The sequence below is a fragment of the Meles meles genome, chromosome 6 (assembly GCF_922984935.1).
Source record: "Meles meles chromosome 6, mMelMel3.1 paternal haplotype, whole genome shotgun sequence".
NCBI classification, from domain to species: Eukaryota; Metazoa; Chordata; class Mammalia; order Carnivora; family Mustelidae; genus Meles; species Meles meles.
This window is the reverse complement of record NC_060071.1, coordinates 137,478,489-137,497,036: the sequence shown is the minus strand read 5'-3', so window position 1 is coordinate 137,497,036 and position 18,548 is coordinate 137,478,489. Positions and strand designations below refer to the sequence as shown.

The following is an 18,548-nucleotide window of genomic DNA, read 5'->3' as shown; positions in this document are numbered from 1 at the left end:
CCCGAGTGGAAGATAACAAAGGAAGAGTCATGGCAAGCAGTGGAAGCTGCACAGAACAAAAAATCCGTCCATGGGAGAATGCTGCAAAATAGGATCATCCTCCTTTACATATGTCACTCTAGGAAAACTGCCAAGAGTGGCTCACTACTCTAGACATCCTTCCTACAGATCCTCCAGACTCCTCCTTAAACACATGTCCGTATTCTCCTCATTCTTCCTTAGTTTCAATCCTTCCTCTGCCCCAAGATTTCCAACTGCGGATACTTTACATTCTCAAAAATACGTAGCAGTATCATAAGGACATCCTACTTACCAGAACCCATGTCTCACATCTGAACAAGTATCCTAAGACTTTATATAGTATTTCTAACTTTAATAATGAAATTTCCAATAGGTTGTATTACTGAAACAAATTCTCTTGGCAAATAAAAGGATTTATTTTAATGTCAAGATAAAAAAATAAGATAGCAAAATTCTTTTTTAATATTTAAGGAGTACAACTGTTTCCATTCTCTTTAGCCCTATCAAGGAAACATGTATCAGAGTTCAGAAACTGGGAGAATTCAAGAGCCGTTCTGTGGAAATCAAAATCTATCAAACACAATAGACGTTGTGGCAAGTCCTAAATAAAATGCTGGTTTTCAAGTACTCTATTAAATAAGCAACTTTTTTTTAAGGTAATACGTTTACCAAGGGACCTTTCCTGATAAAAGTAGTTCTCTCGGCGAACTGAAAACCAGACATGTTTCTCTACTTTTACGAACTAGATTTTTCAGGCACCAAAGTTTCCATTAGGATTTACTGTATAAAGTCTAGAAGCAGAGAGAGCAGATCGGAAGCTATTAATAAAAGAGGATAAAACGCTACTGAAATAGAAAATAAATTTAATTAACTAGTGTTAATTGAACTTCTACTTTTTAAAATCATTTACTTGAATTTTCTTTGCTATATGAAATTAAGTCTCACTAAATTGTACAGTCTGGAACATAAAGTTTCTTTGGGATTTAAAAACCACCATTCATTCAACTACAGATTAACAAATCTCACTGTAAAGTAAGTTGAGCAATCAGAGCTATTCACAGATAAGTGTGATTAAATTATGGGTGAATAATAAGTCAACTGAATAAAGTCCATTTATTAAGAAGCAAGTAATCAAACTGGTCGAATGCTCACAAAGAACGAACTTTCATATTTTCCCACACTCAATTAATTAAGATTTTACATTCCTCCATCAGTTAGTAAAAAACTGAATGATCTCTACAAATGTGCCCACCAACTGCACAGTGACTTACAGAACAACCATTTTGGTGGTAGGAATACTCCATTTAATGCAATGCAAGGAATTCAAAAGCTTTCATCCTTGGATGTCATAAAAATCAGTAATTTTATTCTTGAAAAGACTGCTTATGTTTTTCAATTCAAATATGTAATGATTCTATGTTTTGTAGTCTTCGAAACAAAAATTGAAATTTTAATGAAACATAAAAATCTGAGAGAAATTATTTTTGAGAGACAAGAAATTATGTAAAAATCCCTAATGTGGGGCATCTGGGTGGCTCAGAAAGTTAAGCATCTGCCTTCAGCTCAGGTTGTGATCCCAGGGTCCTGGGATCCAGCCCCGATTCAGGCTCCTTGTTCACCCAGGGTCTGCTTCTTCCTTTCCCCCGCCCCTGCTCGTGTGCTCCTTTTCCCTCCCTCTCTCCCTCTCTCTCTCAAAAAATTTTTTAAAAACCCTAATGCAGGGCACCTGGGTGGCTCAGTGGATTAAGCTGCTGCCTTTGGCTCAGGTCATGATCTCAGGGTCCTGGGATCGAGCCCCACATCGGGCTCTCTGCTCTGCGGGGAGCCTGCTTCCTCCTCTCTCTCTGCCTGCCTCTCTGCCTACTTGTGATCTCTCTCTCTGTCAAATAAATAAATAAAATCTTTAAAAAAAAAAAAAACCCTAATGCAAAGCTACACCAAGAGATTCTTTACATCAATAAAACATTAATGAAAGGGTTACATAAATCCCTTGGATTAAAAATTTTAAGGAGAACTGCAAGAATCTGTTTTCCATACTGCTTTCTCTGTTCTTATATCCACAAAAACTAACCTAAATCAACTCTTCCTAAATATAAACCATCTAGGTTTTTATAGAAGAAAAATCAAACCAAACAGCACAGAAAATACATATATATTCTTAACACAGCTTTAAAAAGTTACTGTAGATTACACTTAACTCCCTCAAACAAGTTAAATTTACCAAATATGCCACACACAGTTCATTCTCAAGGGAGAAAAACATCAAAACAAAAGCTCCTGGGCGGATCAGTGGGTTAAGCCTCTGCCTTTGGCTCAGGTCATGATCCTGGGGTCCTGGGATCAAGCCCCACATCAGGCTCTCTGCTTGGCAGGGAGCCTGCATCCACTTCCCCGCCCCACTCCCGCTTGCCTCTTTGCCTACTTGTGATCTCTCTCTCTGTCAAATAAAACAAACAAACAAACAAACAAACAACAACAACAACAACAACAACAAAAAACGGGGCACCTGCGTGGCTCAGTGGGTTAAAGCCTCTGCTTTCAGCTCAGGTCATGATCCCCAGAGTCCTGGGATCGAGCCCCGCATCGGGCTCTGTGCTCAGCGGGGAGCCTGCTTCCTCCTCTCTCTGCCTGCCTCTCTGCCTACTTGTGATCTCTGTCAAATAAATAAATAAAATCTTTAAAAAAAAAAAAAAAAGCTCCTGCTTAATAAACTATTTACTTTACTTTGTAGTTAGGCCTCTATCCCAGGTACATTTTACTGTGGATTATTATCACTTTTTTCGCTCTTCAGAAACATAGAAATCTAAAATACACAAGTATAGCTGATTCCCTTAAAAATGCTTCTATATTATATGTTTTGTATTAATGTAAGGCCACGAGAAGCTTTAAATAACTTTCGCTCTTTTAAAAAGGAAACACTGCTTTGCTTTTCTCCTTTGAAATGGGTCTTACTTATTTTTTGCTTATTTTCTATACATGAACTCTTCTCAAACCAGTCCATTTCAGCATTAGTTGTTTACTGCCAATATGTCTATGTATACTTAGGTTTTTTACAGTGCTTTACAGTACAGTGGTATAAAAAGAAAGGATAAACAAGAAGGCACAAGTGAAACAAAGGTGTACCACATCTAAGAAACACCACTCGACTTCATTTCTCTGCCTCACATTTCCTTAATTCCTCATACCAAAGATTCTCAGTATCTAAAAAGAGGCACAACACAGTATGTGATAAAGCAAACATAAGAGAAACCGAATCAGAAGAAATGTAATAGAATGTATCACCACTGGAGACAAATTAGCAGAAAAATAAAAATAAAAACATAAATAATAAACCCAGTCCTCAAAACCCCCTCCTGCAGTGCATGGCTCAAAACAATTTTTTAAACTCTTTTGCCTGTAAGAAATACATTTTACATTGTGACCTAGAACACACACATATGAGAAAAATTTCCCAAACAATACTTTTCCTTACCAAGGAAACTGCAATTCTGTTCTATTTCACTTTATTTTCAACGCCACGGTAACACACTAACTTGATTTTATAAATTACTAATAAATCATGATCCACAGTTTGAAAAACAGGGCTTCTCAGAGAGTATCCCTTATATTTGGATCATTTTTGGCAATCTGCCTCTCCTTGTCTATAGCAGGAGACAGATATTTTAAGGTTGCTACATTATTATTGTTTTCATGGAAGCAAGTGGTTTTTAAAGTGTGATCCTCTGACCAACATAAGCATCACCTGAGATAAATGCAAATTCGCAGGACCCACTCCAAACTTACTGAATTAGAAACTCTGGAGGGAGCCAGCAGTCCGTATTTTACCAAGCCCAAAATGTTTCTCGTGCAAACTAAAGTTTGAGAACCACAGCATAAAAAATCCCTGGTCTTTTTCCTCTATTTAACAATCCAGTCAGTAAGTACCCTGGGCTCCCTCCGTGGCAGCCACTATTCTCAAAGTTCTACAAATATTAACTCATGTGAAAAAACAACCCTAATAAATAGAGACTATTATTATCCCTATTATACAGACGAGGAAACTTGCACAGAGAGTTTAAACTGTCCAAGCTAAGTGGTGGAACTTGAATTCAAATGTATTTGTAATGTGGCCAGGGTATGTCCATCCTTTCATGACTCCCCTCTTTCTGATCAAGTCCCCGGTTCTACTCCCTTAGTTTCAGCGACTCCTCTCCTTTTCCCTTTCAAATTCACCATTCTGTCAACGTCCTCATTTTCTAATCACTGGAGTCATGCTAAAACAATTTTTTTTTTCATAAAGCACTGGAACGCAAGCCACTTAACCCTTTTAGGAGCTTTTTCCTTTACACCTTAGTATACGAAGCCAAAGTTTCTTCTATTTCTTTAGTCCTTAAAATCCGCTAATGGCCACACTGCTAATTTCTCCCACCTACTATTCTGGCCAGTTTCCACAAGACCACCACTCTCTTCCTGACCAACTTTCTCGCTCCCTCCAACTACGCCCCATCTACTACGCGCTTCCTATAAGGAAATTATTTCTCCCCGCCCACCCCTGTGTCATTTTGCTTGACTTCTCTCCAACGGAGACAACTTCCACTCTCCAGTAGACCCGTCAGCCTAGTATCGAATCCGAGCTACTCCTCGAGGATCCCTGATGCCCCGCGGATCGTCAGACCAGGAGCTCCCAGTCCAGTCTCGGGTATCCCATCCCAGACCAGCAGTGGGGGCAGGGCGCTCCGGTTCGACCCCAGCTGCTCAAGGTCTCCACAGGTCCCACCCTCCTAAAACCCGCGGCTAAAACTCCTAAAACCTGACTCCCCCGGGAGCCCTCCACCCTCCGACAGTTGCCCTCCACAAGAGGGTCCCCAGCAAACCGCCCCCCCCCAACCCGCCTTTCCTCGACCCCCTCGCTCGGACCCAGGCCGCTCACTGGCACTCCGAACCCTGACCGCCCTCGGTCTCCCGGCTCCCTCGGACCCCGGCCACTCCCAGTTTCCTGGCCCCCAGCTTTCCCCGCTCGGGCCGCTCCTGGGATTCCCGGGTTCCTCTGCTCCCTCGCACCCAAGCTGTGCTGGCTGCGTACGCCGAAGTCACCCGGTCCTCGGACCAGGTCGTTGCCAGTCACCCCGGGTCACCGCCCCCCCACCCCACCGGGACCCCGTCCGCTCCGGTCTCCCGAGGGATTTTACCTCTCACACACCCGCCGCCGCTCAGTGCCCCAGACCCAAGCAGCGGGACGTCCCAGAGATCTCCAGACCAGAAACACTAGTGTCCGGCCCCAGCCTATCTGGCCAACCCGAACTCGCCGCCGGGAACCGGGCCATTCTCCCACCAGCCCAGTCAGCGCGAACTCGCCGCAGCCGCCGCCACCGCCGCCGCCGCCGCCGCCGCCGCCCTGGCCCCGGCCCGACCCGGCCCACGGTCCAAGGCCCCTTCTTCTGGCCTCCGCCTCCGGAGCACCGAGGTGGAGTTTCCGCCCCGCGACGGCCCCCAGACCCCAAGACCGCGATACCGGCACTCACCTGACGCTGCCCCCAACCAACTCCAGCGCCACTGCCTCTACCTCGGCCGCCAGTAGCCACCAAGCGCCACCACCTCCCCCATGACAACAGGCCCACCCCATTTCATACTTTCTACCTCTCCATTGGATAGTGGGGAGGCGACTTTCTGCTCTGATTGGCTGAGCGTAGCCGTCCGTCATAGCTTCCTCGCCGCCCCTTTTCCGGGACCCGGTATTAGCCCCCGTTCGGACCCGGAGAGCCCAGGACCAAGCTTTAGTTGTCATTGGTTGATGGTTGGGCAGTTCGAAGTTATGATAGGCTGCCAAAAGCGTCTGTTAAGTCAACTGGCAAGGGTTGTGATGGTCATGGTTGGTTCAAGCTTGGGCACAGTTTGGTTGCGCAGTAGAAAGCAAGGAAGGGGCAGACGCTCACAGCTGAGGTTACCCGGGAGGGGTTAACTCTTTGTTGTAGAATTCACGCTGTATACCCATCCCTTTCGCCAGTTTCCCTCCTATAAAGAGAAGTTTATCACTGCTAGTTTATAGGGTAGTGCTTAACAAAATACCAATATCAGAGGTTGTGTTTAAGGCTTGTTTTCCAACTCCTTGGGAGGAAATCACACAGATAAAATTTTCTTCTTCTTGAAAGTTCCAAATGCACTCAGTTTCCTTGAAGTTCTTTCCGGAAGTCTCCATGCTAAAGGGCAAAGCACACCCGTTTATTTAGCAGAAATCAGTCGCTTCTGTTGCCAGTAAAACGTCGTTAATAAACTGGAGTGGCATGTTGAGCGTTCTCTAGCTTCCAGACTCACCCCTAGCTGGCTCCTGTCAAGTGACCAAGCAGCCACCAGCGGCAAGTTGGGACTAAACGGACCACATCTACCCTTGTGATGCTCTGGAAATGAGAATTCAGTTCCTCCCACCTTCTCCCAACTTGATTTTTATTTTCAGCAGTTCTTAAATAGCCATACTAGATGTGTGTCAGATACTTGAAAAGCTTGTCTTTTTTTTCCCCCCAACCTCTCCTCTTCCTAGCAGTCTAAATTAGGACCATTGGATGAATAGCAGCCCTTTTCTTACATTGGCACAATACACAAGAATAAATGATTGCGTTTTTTATTCATTTGGGTACAAGTCACAGTATGCATTTTTGAGAAATCTGGTGTTGCTATAAAAACTCTTGTGCTCCTAGAAATATATCCATCATTAGATATTGCTTTTCTTTTTCATTTCCACCCACTTTTCCTGCTCCTAAATAATAAAATGCTGGCCTGATTACTCTTTAAATGTCTAAGTCAGATTTAAATGTACCTTCCTTACAACTCTACCTATAATGCACAAACCCATGGACCATGAAACATACCCAGGGATGGATTGGGACAATCAAAGAGGTACCTCGTCACAAGCATTACCTTATGGTTGGGAACTTCCTATGGAACTGAGAATCTGGACTTTAGAAATTTTGTACTTTGCCCCTTTGTTCTTCCTGCTAACTCTTTGTCCCACATCTCTTCTATTCACTCTTCTGTCCTTTGCAGAGCAAGCTACAAATAGTCTAAAATTGCACTGTTATCCAGGGGGGGAAATTGTCTATTTTCTAGCTTATATTTTTAGTCAAGTTTAAATAAACCACCTATCACCAAACTAAGCGGAAATTATTCCCCAGTAACTATAACAATAAGGTGTCTTTTCCTGGTTATTTTCCGGAACTTTCCTCCCCCTTCCCTCATCCTCACCTTCCAATTTAGAAATAACCTCCCCTTCAATTCAGTGACTCATAAAAAGCCTGTAAAAGGAAAGTGGAAAAGACAAAATAACTTCAGAGATGTCTGAATCATTCAGTTAAAGGAAAGATCAGACATTGACCATGATAAGGTGGAAGCCAAGACATAAGGCAAGCCTGAGCTAACATCCATAACAAATGAAGTAACATGCAAATGTGAAGATTCTCCAAAGAGAAGGAGGTATCAGTATGTCCTTTACACAGCCTTTTCATATATTACCAGTTTTCTTCTCTCTAGTCTTGGCAGTATGCCCTACCTACCAATTTTAGAGCAAGTTAGAAGGCAATTAATGTCCTGGCAGATAGGAAACAATTACATCATAGGAGGGCATGGGCATTATTATGGTACTTTGGGTAATAATGGCTCTTGTACAATCACGGTGACTTGGTGCCGTAGAGAACATAGAATTATGCCAGTCTCGCTAAGAGGACTTGCCATCAAGTTCAGGAACTCAACAAAATTACTATCACAAAACTAGGAATACTGCCACAAGGTCAGCAGCTATTCATTCTAGCCCATACACTGAAAAAAAACAAAGCATTCATAAATGTTTTCACTCATACGTACATATATACACTTCTACCGCTACCATTCCCTGTGAAAATCAGATAAGAAATGTAAAACAAACATCTTCGACCCAGTAAGAAGAGAAAAAAATAATCTTCAAGAAGGGAGGTTTTAAGGAACATTCTTTGATCCACCAAAAAAGCTATTTATTGTGTTATTAAAGTCTGTGCAGGAGGCGCCTGGGTGGCTTAGCTGGTTACGCATCTGCCTTTAGCTCAGGTCATGATCCCAGTGTCCTGAGATTGAGCTCCACATCAGGGCTCTCTGCTCAGCAGAGAGCCTATTTCTCGTCTCCCTCTGCCTTGTGCTCCCCCTGCTTGTGCTCGCTCGCTCTCTCTCTGTCAAAAAATAAATTAAAGCTTTGGGGTGCCTGGGTGGCTCAGTGGGTTAAGCCTCTGCCTTCGGCTCGGGTCATGATCCCAGGGTCCTGGGATCGAGCCCCGCATCGGGCTCTCTGCTTGGTGGGGAGCCTGCTTCCTCCTCTCTCTCTGCCTGCCTCTCTGCCTACTTGTGATCTCTCTCTCTGTCGAATAAATAAATAAAATCTTTTAAAAAAATAAATTAATTAAAGCTTTAAAAAATAAAATAATTAAATAAATAAAATAAAATTTTGATTTTGCACGCACAAGGAGACCTTCTAAGGTAATTCAGCCATCCAGACTCTCTTTTCTTTCTGGTGCTATATCTTCACTACTCTTAAGACCCCACTTTAGAAGGCAAGAACACTGGAGTTGGGGCGTCTGCTTCTTTGTGTTGTGAGGCTCCCGGTGGAGGTGGAGCCGATGATATCTGCTCAGAGCCACTTGAGCAAGACCAGGATAGCAGGTATATTAAAGGCAAAAACAGACTTTATAAATCCTGATTAAGTAGACAATGACGGACTTGGAGTGATGTCCTGATGTCTAAGGAGTGGCACGATTTGCCCTGGGCTCCAGTGCATGCTGACATTACTTTCTGCCCTCTTTTCCTCACGTCGCTTTTCCAAGGGGGCAGAATCCTGGTTTCCTTTCATTGCTCTTTTAGTCCAAGGGGCAACCTCATAAGGGAAAAGCTCTTTTCTGGGGGAGGGGGGGGTTTGGGTTTCTCCCACCCCTTCCTTGGATTCTACACACAATTCCAAATGGATTAGAGAAACAAACGTCCGGTAGAGAAGAAAAGCATTCAGATAGCAGACAAGTGCAGGAGCTGCCCGCTTCTAGCAGTTGGAAGCAAGCCAAAGTATTTGATAAGAGGTAGTTCCCTGGGGCGCCTGGGTGGCTCAGTGGTTAAGCCGCTGCCTTCAGCTCGGCTCAGGTCATGATCTCAGGGTCCTGGGATCCAGCCCTGCATCTGGCTCTCTGCTCAGCAGGGAGCCTGCTTCCTTCCCCTCTCTCTGCCTGCCTCTCTGCCTACTTGTGATCTCTCTCTGTCAAAAAAAAAAAAAAAAAAAAAAGAGATAGTTCCCTGAATTAGGGATCCCTGAAGATGGAGACTGACAGGGATGAAGGGATTGGGGGGGGGGGTTTGGAGGAAGGCCAGCAGAGAAGAGAGTAAGGAAAGCTAGACAGAGCCAAGAGGCCACAGACTGCTGAGCTGGTTTAGAGTCCTACCTCCCCTCCACCCTGCTGTGGACTTTATACCAAGTTACACAATTACACCAACGGAGTGCAGCCTCTGTCGCTGGCTCAAAGAACCATGTCCGAACTTTACCCTATGGGATCTTTGCTTTACTGCCACCATGGAAGTCCTCCCTGAGCTCCAAAACCTGCGGCTCTGGCATCAGGGCAAAGCCGACAAGATCTATGCAGCCAACCAACAAGAATATCTTCATTTGATTTTATAAAGGTGACCACTGGCATGGAGCTCTGGAAAAAGGGAAACTGTCCAAAAGATGTTTTCACCCTCTCAAACTGAGGAGATACCAACACAGAGAAATGCCAAGCTACTATCCATGCTGGAACAAAGCACTGTGGTTTCAAAGTTCAAGGCTTCTTCCATGGATGGGAAAAGATTTAAAAAAAAAAAAAAAAAGTGAAAATTGATGTTCTCTCAGGCAAAACCATTTCCTTTCCAATGCTAGCGCTCATAGATTTTTTTTCAAGATTTTTATTTATTTATTTGAGAGAGAGAGAGGGAGGTGGGGTAGGGACAGAGGGGGAGGAGAGGGAAAGAATCTCGAGCAGACTCGACAGTGAGCAAGGAGCCCGACACATGACTCAGTCTCGCAACCCTGAGATCAGGACCTGAGCTGAAACCAAGAGTTGGATGTTTAACTGACTAAACCACCCAGGCGCCCCCATATGATTTTTAAATAGCACACCAGACCTCTTCATTATGTAATGCATGCATTTTCATCCTCAAGAAAAATTTGTAGTCCCCTTTACCCACCTTGAATTTTAGAGATAAGATAACTTGAGTGCTTGTGAAATGGATGGGCCGCCTCTCTTAGCTCTGCCTTTATGCTGTTGAATGGAGCCCCCGGTTACTATCACTAGATCTGTGGGTGGACCAGCCATTCTTCCGCAGCAGGGAGTGGGCTTTTGAGCACCATTTAAACTTTTGTCCATCCCTGTTCTACACACAAAGAGTTTCCTGGAAACATGGCTACACTCCAAAGATTTCAGAGAGTAGAATGCCTTCTAGAACTCCACTTTTCCAATCTCTTAGAATTATGTAAGAAAGTAGATTTGAGCTAAGACTTTTTTTTTTAAAGATTTTATTTATTTGACAGATAGAGATCATAAGTAGGCAGAGAGGCAGGCAGAGAGAGGGGGAAGCAGGCTCCCCACTGTGCAGAGAGCCCGATGTGGGGCTCTATCCCAGGACCCTGAGATCGTGACCTGAGTCAAAGGCAGAAGCTTAACCCACTGAGTCACCCAGGCACCCCAGAGCTAAGACTCTTGAACCTAAATGTGTTCAAATCCTGGCTCTGCCATTTACGAGCTGTGTGACTTTGGGAAATTTGATCCATGTTCCCCAAGCTTCAGTTTCTTCATCTACAAAATGGGATGTGTTAGTTATCTTTCGTTGCATAACAAGTTACCCCCAAATTTACTAACTTAAATCAACATTTATTATCTCCATTTCTGTGGGTCAGAAATCCTGATGCCCCTTAACTGAGTCCTCTGGCTCTGAGAGTCTTGCAAGGCTGCAGTGATCTCAAGGCTCCGTTGGGATGGCAGAAGTCAATAGCTCATAGGCTTGAGGCTAAGGCCTTAGGTCCTCATGAGCTATTGATACACGGCCTCCCTCGGTGCCTTGCCATGAAGGTCTCTCCATAAAGCATCTCAAAACATGGCAGCTTATGTCATTAGAGTAAGCAAGCAAGAGGGCAAGAGGGAGAGCCATGAAGAGAGAGAAGGCTAGCAAGACAGAAGTCATTGTCTTTTGTAATCTAATCACAAAACTGATATCCCATCACTTTGCCACATTCTATCATATATAAATACCAAATTATATCAAATATAAATACCAAGAGGAGGCTCATTGGGGTCACTTTAGAATTAGCATTCCTTAGAGGTGCCGGAGTGGCTCAGTTGACTAAGCGTCTGACTCTGGACTTCAGCTCAGGTCATGATTTCAGGCTGGTGATCTCAGGGTTGTGAGATGGAACCCTGCTGTTGGGCTCCCGCTGGGCATGGAGCCTGCTTAGAGTTTTCTCGGTCCTTCTTCCTCTGCTCCTCCCCAGCCTCTAAACAACAACAACACCACCACCACCAAAAGAATTAGCCTACCTTAGGAAATAATAATACTTCTCTGTTGGTTTCATTTAAAGATTAAATGAGATGGGCGCCTGGGTGGCTCTGTCGGTTAAGCGTCTGCCTTCAGCTCTGGTCATGATCCCAGGGTCCTGGGATTGAGCTCCACATTGGGCTCTCTGCTCAGCAGGGAGCTTCTCCTTCTCCCTCTGCCCCAGCAACCTACTTGTGCATGCAGTCTCTCTCTCAAATAAAGAAATAAAATCCTCTTAAAAAATAAAGATTAAATGAGAGAATGTGTTCAATTCAGGGCCTGGCATATATTATGTAACTGGCATAAGTAATAACTATTATTACTATTAATATAACAGTACATATAGTAATGGAATGGAATGATTGATTTTCTCCTTTCTAGCTATTAGAGCAAAGCCTTTGTGAAGAATAAATGAGATAATCTACATAAGTCAGGAAGTACTGAGCACATAATATGTACTCAGTAGCCATCAGTTGTTATTAACTTCACATGAGTGTGTGATAACTGGTTTCCTCTCCAAGCTACTAGATATGCTATGATTACGGTAACTTTCCCAGGATGGACTTATTTCCAAATATTTTGTCTCATTTATCTATGTGTACCCTACACCTGACAGACCGTAATGCTGGATTTGGGGTTCATAAAATATGGCCAACAAAGCTGAACTCCTGCCTAATTTCCTGCCTGCCCTATGCTAAGAAATGTATCCTCAAAATCAGCAAGATGGGCTAATCATTGCTCCAACTCCTCTATGCAGAAGTCTGAGTCTGGCTCCATGGAAATTCCAGAGAGGGGGTAGTGTTCCGGGAATGAGCAGGGACTTAGCTGTATGGACTTTGTCCCTTTCAAAAAAAAAAAAAAGCTGGTCACTGTGTGGTCTGCTAAGTCAGTCCTTAGCTGAAGATAAGAGAAAGGGGATCTCATACACTCTCTGTGGATGGAGTAGGACCCCCAAGAGGACTGGGCTGGGAGCAGTAAGAACCAAGAGACTAAAAGAAGAGCAGTTTTGCAACATGAAAGTGGGAGGAAGACGGGCACCTGGTTGGATGGGTCCAAAGAGCATGCAGTCCTTCATCTCAGGGTCATGAGTTCGAACCCCCATGTTGGAAGCGGAGATTTCTTAAGACAAGATTTTAATAATAGTAATAAAAAAAAAAAGAAAGTGGGAGGAAGAGAGTCCAGTTTGCAATGTGAAAGAAAAAGCACTAGGAGGTTGGAGTGAGCCAGCAGGGCTGGGTCGAAGCTGGCTTCCTTATAAGGAAAGAGGATATGGAGGGTTGGCCTATGGCCAGAGAAAAGGAGGAACTATAATCAAGGAAACCTCATTATTTTGGCTTTGAGTCATTTCTCAGGGTTCACTCATGATTATATGAGAAAAATGGGGGGCTCCTAGAGTATAAATAATCTTTAAATCAGTAACACTATAGAAAGACAAAGGTCCCAGGGCACTACTCATCCGATCTCATTTTTTTAGGCCAGGGGTATCTGTTCCTGATCACTGTCTCTCCCCCCAACCCCTTTTCCTCTTGCCCGGTAAGTGTACATGTTCTTTGCTTCTGTCCGTGTTCCCATGAAGAAGAAAAAACAATCCTCCTTTAGACTGGAACTGTTTCTTGAGGCACTATCACCTTCTCAGCCGTTACTGCTGTGGTGCTAGGCCGTTAGAGCGCAATAAATACAGGTGATGACAGTTTACACCTCGGCCTCCACATCAAATCACCTGTGTCACCATGATTTCAACAGGCCCATGGCGTTTCTGAGATGCTCTAGCCCCGGACCCTTTGCCCACCCCCCCCCGCCCGCCGACACGTCCGCAGACATTGCCAGATTTGTGCAGGGAAAGGTTCAAAGCAGAAGTTGCTGGGAAAGTTCCTTGAGGTTCCAGGAGAGGTGTGTAGCAATATCAAGTTCCCTTTCCTGTGACTGTTGTCTTCTCTCCTTCTAACTCTGTGTTTCCTCTGAGTTTGAGAAAGAGGAGACTTGCCAGTTTCAAGAACTTTCAGTAGCCAGAGAAAACGTCTGCTAGCTCCTCTGCGGGATGGCCAATTTTAGAAAGGAAAGAAGGGGTGGGGAGGTGAGGACTTGCCCCCAGGAAGCCTGACTACACAATGGGGGATGGTGTCTTTATTTACTCAGCCCTTTCCTACAGGCAGCCAGAACAGCGGCCATTTCATTTTGCACTCAGGAAGTGTATTCAGTGGTAGGCTTTCTCTCTTTTCCTGTTAGTTTCCTGCAAGAGGACATCAGTGTCTTCTCAGGGCAGCAGCTGATAAGAATGATGTTGTTGTTCAGGAGGAGACAGACAAACATACTTCCCGTCTCAGACCCAGACCCTTCCAAGGACACACAGAACTGGGCTTGGGTGTGGAAACTGAAGAACCCGGAGGGCACGCCTATTTCCCTGGTGCCGTCTTCCTCCCTGACGCACTCTCTCTAGTAGGTCGCAATAATAACATCCTCCACTTGTATGGAATTTCACACTTTTCCAAGGTAGCATCCCACTGTACAGAAGCAGCGTTGGACATGCTGAATTTGGCACGGCCTCGGAGTTACCTTCCAGGGCTAACACGAGGAGGCAACTTTGGGTACAACATTATGTTCTAAGGAGGCAACTTTGGGTATAACATTACGTTCTGGGGAAATTATACAAATAGTGTATATATAGTTTAGCCTCAGTTGGATTCCATGACTAGTCCCTACTTACCTTCCAGATCTCACCTTCGAAGTTACTACTACAGGGGAACTTTCTGACACCCCCTTTCCCAGCCACACTGAATGGGGTGCCCCCCCTCACACACGCTACCCTTCCACATTGGATTCACACAGCCCACGTGTAAATTTGCTTAGTGCCTCGCCCTTCTGTAGCGTGTCAGCATTATGATACCAAGAACCACATCCACGCTGCTCCTAGCTGCCGAGCACAGGGCCTGGCCCACAGTAGTTCTCCAAATATTTAGTGAATGAATGAGTCAGGAGTCGTCTCGAGGAGCAGCCTCGCCACCCTACACCATCATTTATCCTGGGGTGGTGCTCTGGGAATTATAAAAAAGGCATGTGCTAATTATTGTGTAACGATCACTAGTGGTTACAGTAATTAGTAGGGTAAAGCACAGGCTAAATAAGGCCCTCCACCAATGGGTATGGGCCCAACCCCGCACCCTGAATTTGAAATCCCACTGCCTGTCTCTGTTGGACTTCCCTAGACAGAATTGCTCCTTTTGGGGGAAGTTCTGTCCAGAGTTGCCAACACTGGGGACAGGGAGAGCTCAGTTTCCTCTGAGTCAGGGAAACCATTCTGGTTTGGATATTAAATTAAAATACAGGGCCAATGGTGGCCCTCGGACTGTGAGATGGTTTTCCCTTTAAAGGTCTGCACTGAGTCATCCCTCCTCCGAATTATAATAAACAAACAAACAAACAAACAGACCACTAACTCCCTCAGGATAAGTGATAGAAGCAAAAATTCTTCCCATGGAGGTCAACATTCATGGCCTCAGCTCCCTCCCTGGGAACAAGAGGGCAAGCTGAGAGAAAAAAAAAGACTTTTCCTTCCCATTCCTTCCTTCCTCACAAGCTCTGGGCCTGTGGATTCCTGTTGCTGAGGGGAGGTGAGACTGGAAGTAGGGAAAGAGGAAGAATAAGCTGAGGACAGGGTACTTTGGTACTTCCATGGCCCCGCGGCTGTGGGGGGGGAGGTGCGAACTGGGAGGAAGGATGACAAGACACAAAGAATTCCTGTAGGTTCCTCAACAGTTCTTGCATCCCAGACAACCGAGGCACAGCCCAGTTGCCAGGACACCAGGGAACCAGAAATGCAGCCAGTAGGAGGGAACAACAGCAAAGAAGCAGGCAGATCTGACACACAGGCCCTGTGGGAGCCCCACAAACTGCTTAAGAATGAGGGTAGCCAAGAGGAGGAGGCACTGAGTGTGAGACCTTGAATCAGGAGGCCCACATGCTCTTTTCAGCTCAGTCATCGATCTACAGGAGGACCTTAAGTGGAAGATGCATGTCAGAGATGTGGCTTAATCAGCCAGATGGGCAGATGTTTGTGAGATGCTGCGAAATCTCTAGATGAAAAGAATTGCCAGGAAAAGTTATTATGTTGAGTGTTCCATGATATGGAAGGAAGCCAGAGCATCTTTGAGCTCCTGTACTGGAATCAGAGGCCACAGTGTTTTCATCTGGGGTGGACTTAGGGACCTACTTCCTGACAAGCTTAGCTGAGAACAGGGTCATTGTTGCAGTCCATAAGGAATACAACCAGAAATCTCATCTCTGGAGTATCAGAAATTTCCAACCAAACTCTAATGCTTTTTCTGTGCAGATGGATCCTGGCCAGGCTTCACTTGCCTAGAGGGGTGTGCAAGCTATGACCTGATCCTGCTTCTCCCTCTCTATATCTCTCCCAAACTCTCTTCCTCCTCTCTTTCTCTTTTCCGCATGTACACAAGGCCACTTAGAAACACTGACTCATCAAGGGACAGTTGGAGATTCTAAAATGATCACCTCAGTTGTGGCTCTCCATCTCCAACCACTCAGCCTTTTTGTTTTAAAGGAAGTGGTTAAATCCGAACCTTTTTCTTTTCGTTCAGCAGGTATGTGACCCTGGTAGTCTTCTCTATTCAAGGCCTTGTATACTTTCCTATCAATACTTCCATCCCACTCCCTTCTCTGGCTTCTTTTCTGCAAACCATCCAGATTGTCATTCCAAAGGGATGTTAGTCATTGAGCAATAAAAGCAGTAAATAAGAAAAGAAAATAAAAATAAATAAATAAATAAATAAATAAAAGCAGTAAAAGTACATTCCCCTTCCTGATCTCTTCCAAGTTAGCAGGCTGTCTAGACTCATAATAAGACTTTAACCCAAATCTACAACAAGTACTAACCTGTCCTGCCTGACCTAAGCAGCAGCCACCCCAGGTCACAATTATCACAGGAACAAATATTATTTTTCTGTTATTGCACAAAGTGGACGAAGGTTGTCTAGCTGATGCAGAACGCATCACTTGGTAAAGCCAGAGCGGCTTGTAAACAAACAAACAATCACAAGCATGGGCATGTGACTGGTAGGCATACTTGAGGGGGAAAGCTGAGCCAAATCTACAGTATCACAAAGAGCGTGGGCAAGGTCAACATGGACTCATCTCTGAAATCCACAGATTCTAGGATTTCAATGTCATTTACAAACTTCCAGTGGAAATAGGCTTAGCACTGATAAAAAGGAATATAACTTCACACTGTAAATAATAAATGCATGACCTTTGTATCCAGGGAGGGAATATAATCAGAATACAGTAAATATATAAATTACAGAGCCATATATGAATGAACCAGCCATTTTTCAGACCCGATCTTATATCACAATTCCAGGCCCCTTTCTTAGTTGCAAGGATTTCACTTCACTAGGCTGGAGTAGGACCCAGGGATCCATATGTTATTTTTGCTAAAGCTACCCCAAGTGATTCTGATTCATAGCCAGGTTTAATTTCCACTGTTTTTTTTTTTTTTTTAAGATTTTTATTTATTTATTTGACAGAGAGAGAGATCACAAGTAGGCAGAGAGGCGGGCAGAGAGAGAGGAGGAAGCAGGCTCCCTGCGGAGCAGAGAGCCCGATGTGGGGCTCGATCCCAAGACCCTGAGATCATGACCTGAGCCGAAGGCAGCGGCTTAATCCACTGAGCCACCCAGGCGCCCCTAATTTCCACTGTTTGAATAACCTTTCCTACAAGGTAAGAGACTATCCCATGGTCTATGGGTTTGACCCAGCCCGGTAATCCCTGTGATCCTAATTGTCAAGTGGCTTGGTTAGAGATGGGCACAGCTGGTTTCCTTGTCACATGGAACAAGCTCCAAAAGCAGCCTTCAGACTCTGGATCCACTGATCAAATCCAGTAGGATAGCAATCCTCTGGTCCCTGATCATCTAGAAACTTCTCTAAGATTTGAGACTTTCCCACCATAGGGATGAATCAGCTGGGGTGTTTTAGAACATGGTACTACCTTTGGAAGGAAATATTCAGATTTTCTTACCAGAGTAAGGTGCAGACTTAAAACATTTCCATTGTGGCTCTTTCTGCAGTGTTTAGCAGAGTGCTGGATATTCATTTATTCAGTTCGTTCAGTATTTTTAATAAATGAATATTGGTTTTTAATCAATATTCATTGATTAAAAATTAGATACATACTCTATGCTAATAGTTTGTTAGTGAAGATATAAATAAGTAAATATGGCATTGTTAAAACAGACCGGATGTGGTCTCCAGCCTCTTAGGTACCTAACAGGTTCTCAAAATTTTTTAATTTTATTATAGCGGCTGAGAACAGTGAAATAGTCATCCCAGGAAATTCTACCTAAGAGTGATTCCACCCTCCTAAGGAACAAAACATTTGAGTTCTTCAGAAGACATATCTAGTCCAACATCAAGAACTGTAAAAGAGGGGCGCCTGGGTGGCTCAGTGGGTTGGGCTGCTGCCTTCGGCTCAGGTCATGATCTTAGGGTCCTGGGATCGAGTCCCACGTTGGGCTCTCCGCTCAGTGGAGAGCCTGCTTCCCTTTCTCTCTGCCTGCCTCTCTTGTGATTTCTCTCTGTCAAATAAATAAATAAAATCTTTAAAAAAAAAAAAAAAAAGAACTGTAAAAGAAGGGGCGCCTGGGTGGCTCAGTGGGTTAAAGCCTCTGCCTTTGGCTCAGGTCATGATCCCAGGGTCCTGGGATCGAGCCCCGCATCAGGGAGCCTGCTTCCTCCTCTCTCTCTGCCTGCCTCTCTGCCTACTTGTGATCTCTGTCTGTCAAATAAATAAAAACAAACAAACAAACAAAAACCATAAAAGAAGATTGCCCATCCTTTCTTTTTAAATGTACCTAGAAATGAAGGGTACAAATGGACTTCCAGAGAATAATTACTATGCTTTATTCACCTTTGGATCCCTAATACCAGACACATACAGTACCTTGCTCCTAATAAGTGGTTTTGAACAACAA

At 44.4% G+C, this 18,548-nt stretch overlaps 1 protein-coding gene across 7 annotated transcripts in view; it reads right to left on the bottom strand.

Annotated features, from left to right (window-relative positions):
- The window catches only part of NUMB (NUMB endocytic adaptor protein), a 191,274-nt gene extending 185,669 nt beyond the window's left edge, over window positions 1-5,605 (bottom strand). For 2 of the 7 annotated variants that reach the window (XM_046009245.1, XM_046009249.1), the window contains exon 1: window positions 5,190-5,349. The gene's annotated coding sequence lies outside the window, so the exon portion shown is untranslated. Of the gene's footprint in view, window positions 1-5,189; window positions 5,357-5,522 lie in introns of those variants that run through there. The other 5 variants (XM_046009246.1, XM_046009250.1, XM_046009252.1 and 2 more) reach the window with 5 other exon arrangements.
- Window positions 5,606-18,548: the final 12,943 nt, after the last annotated feature.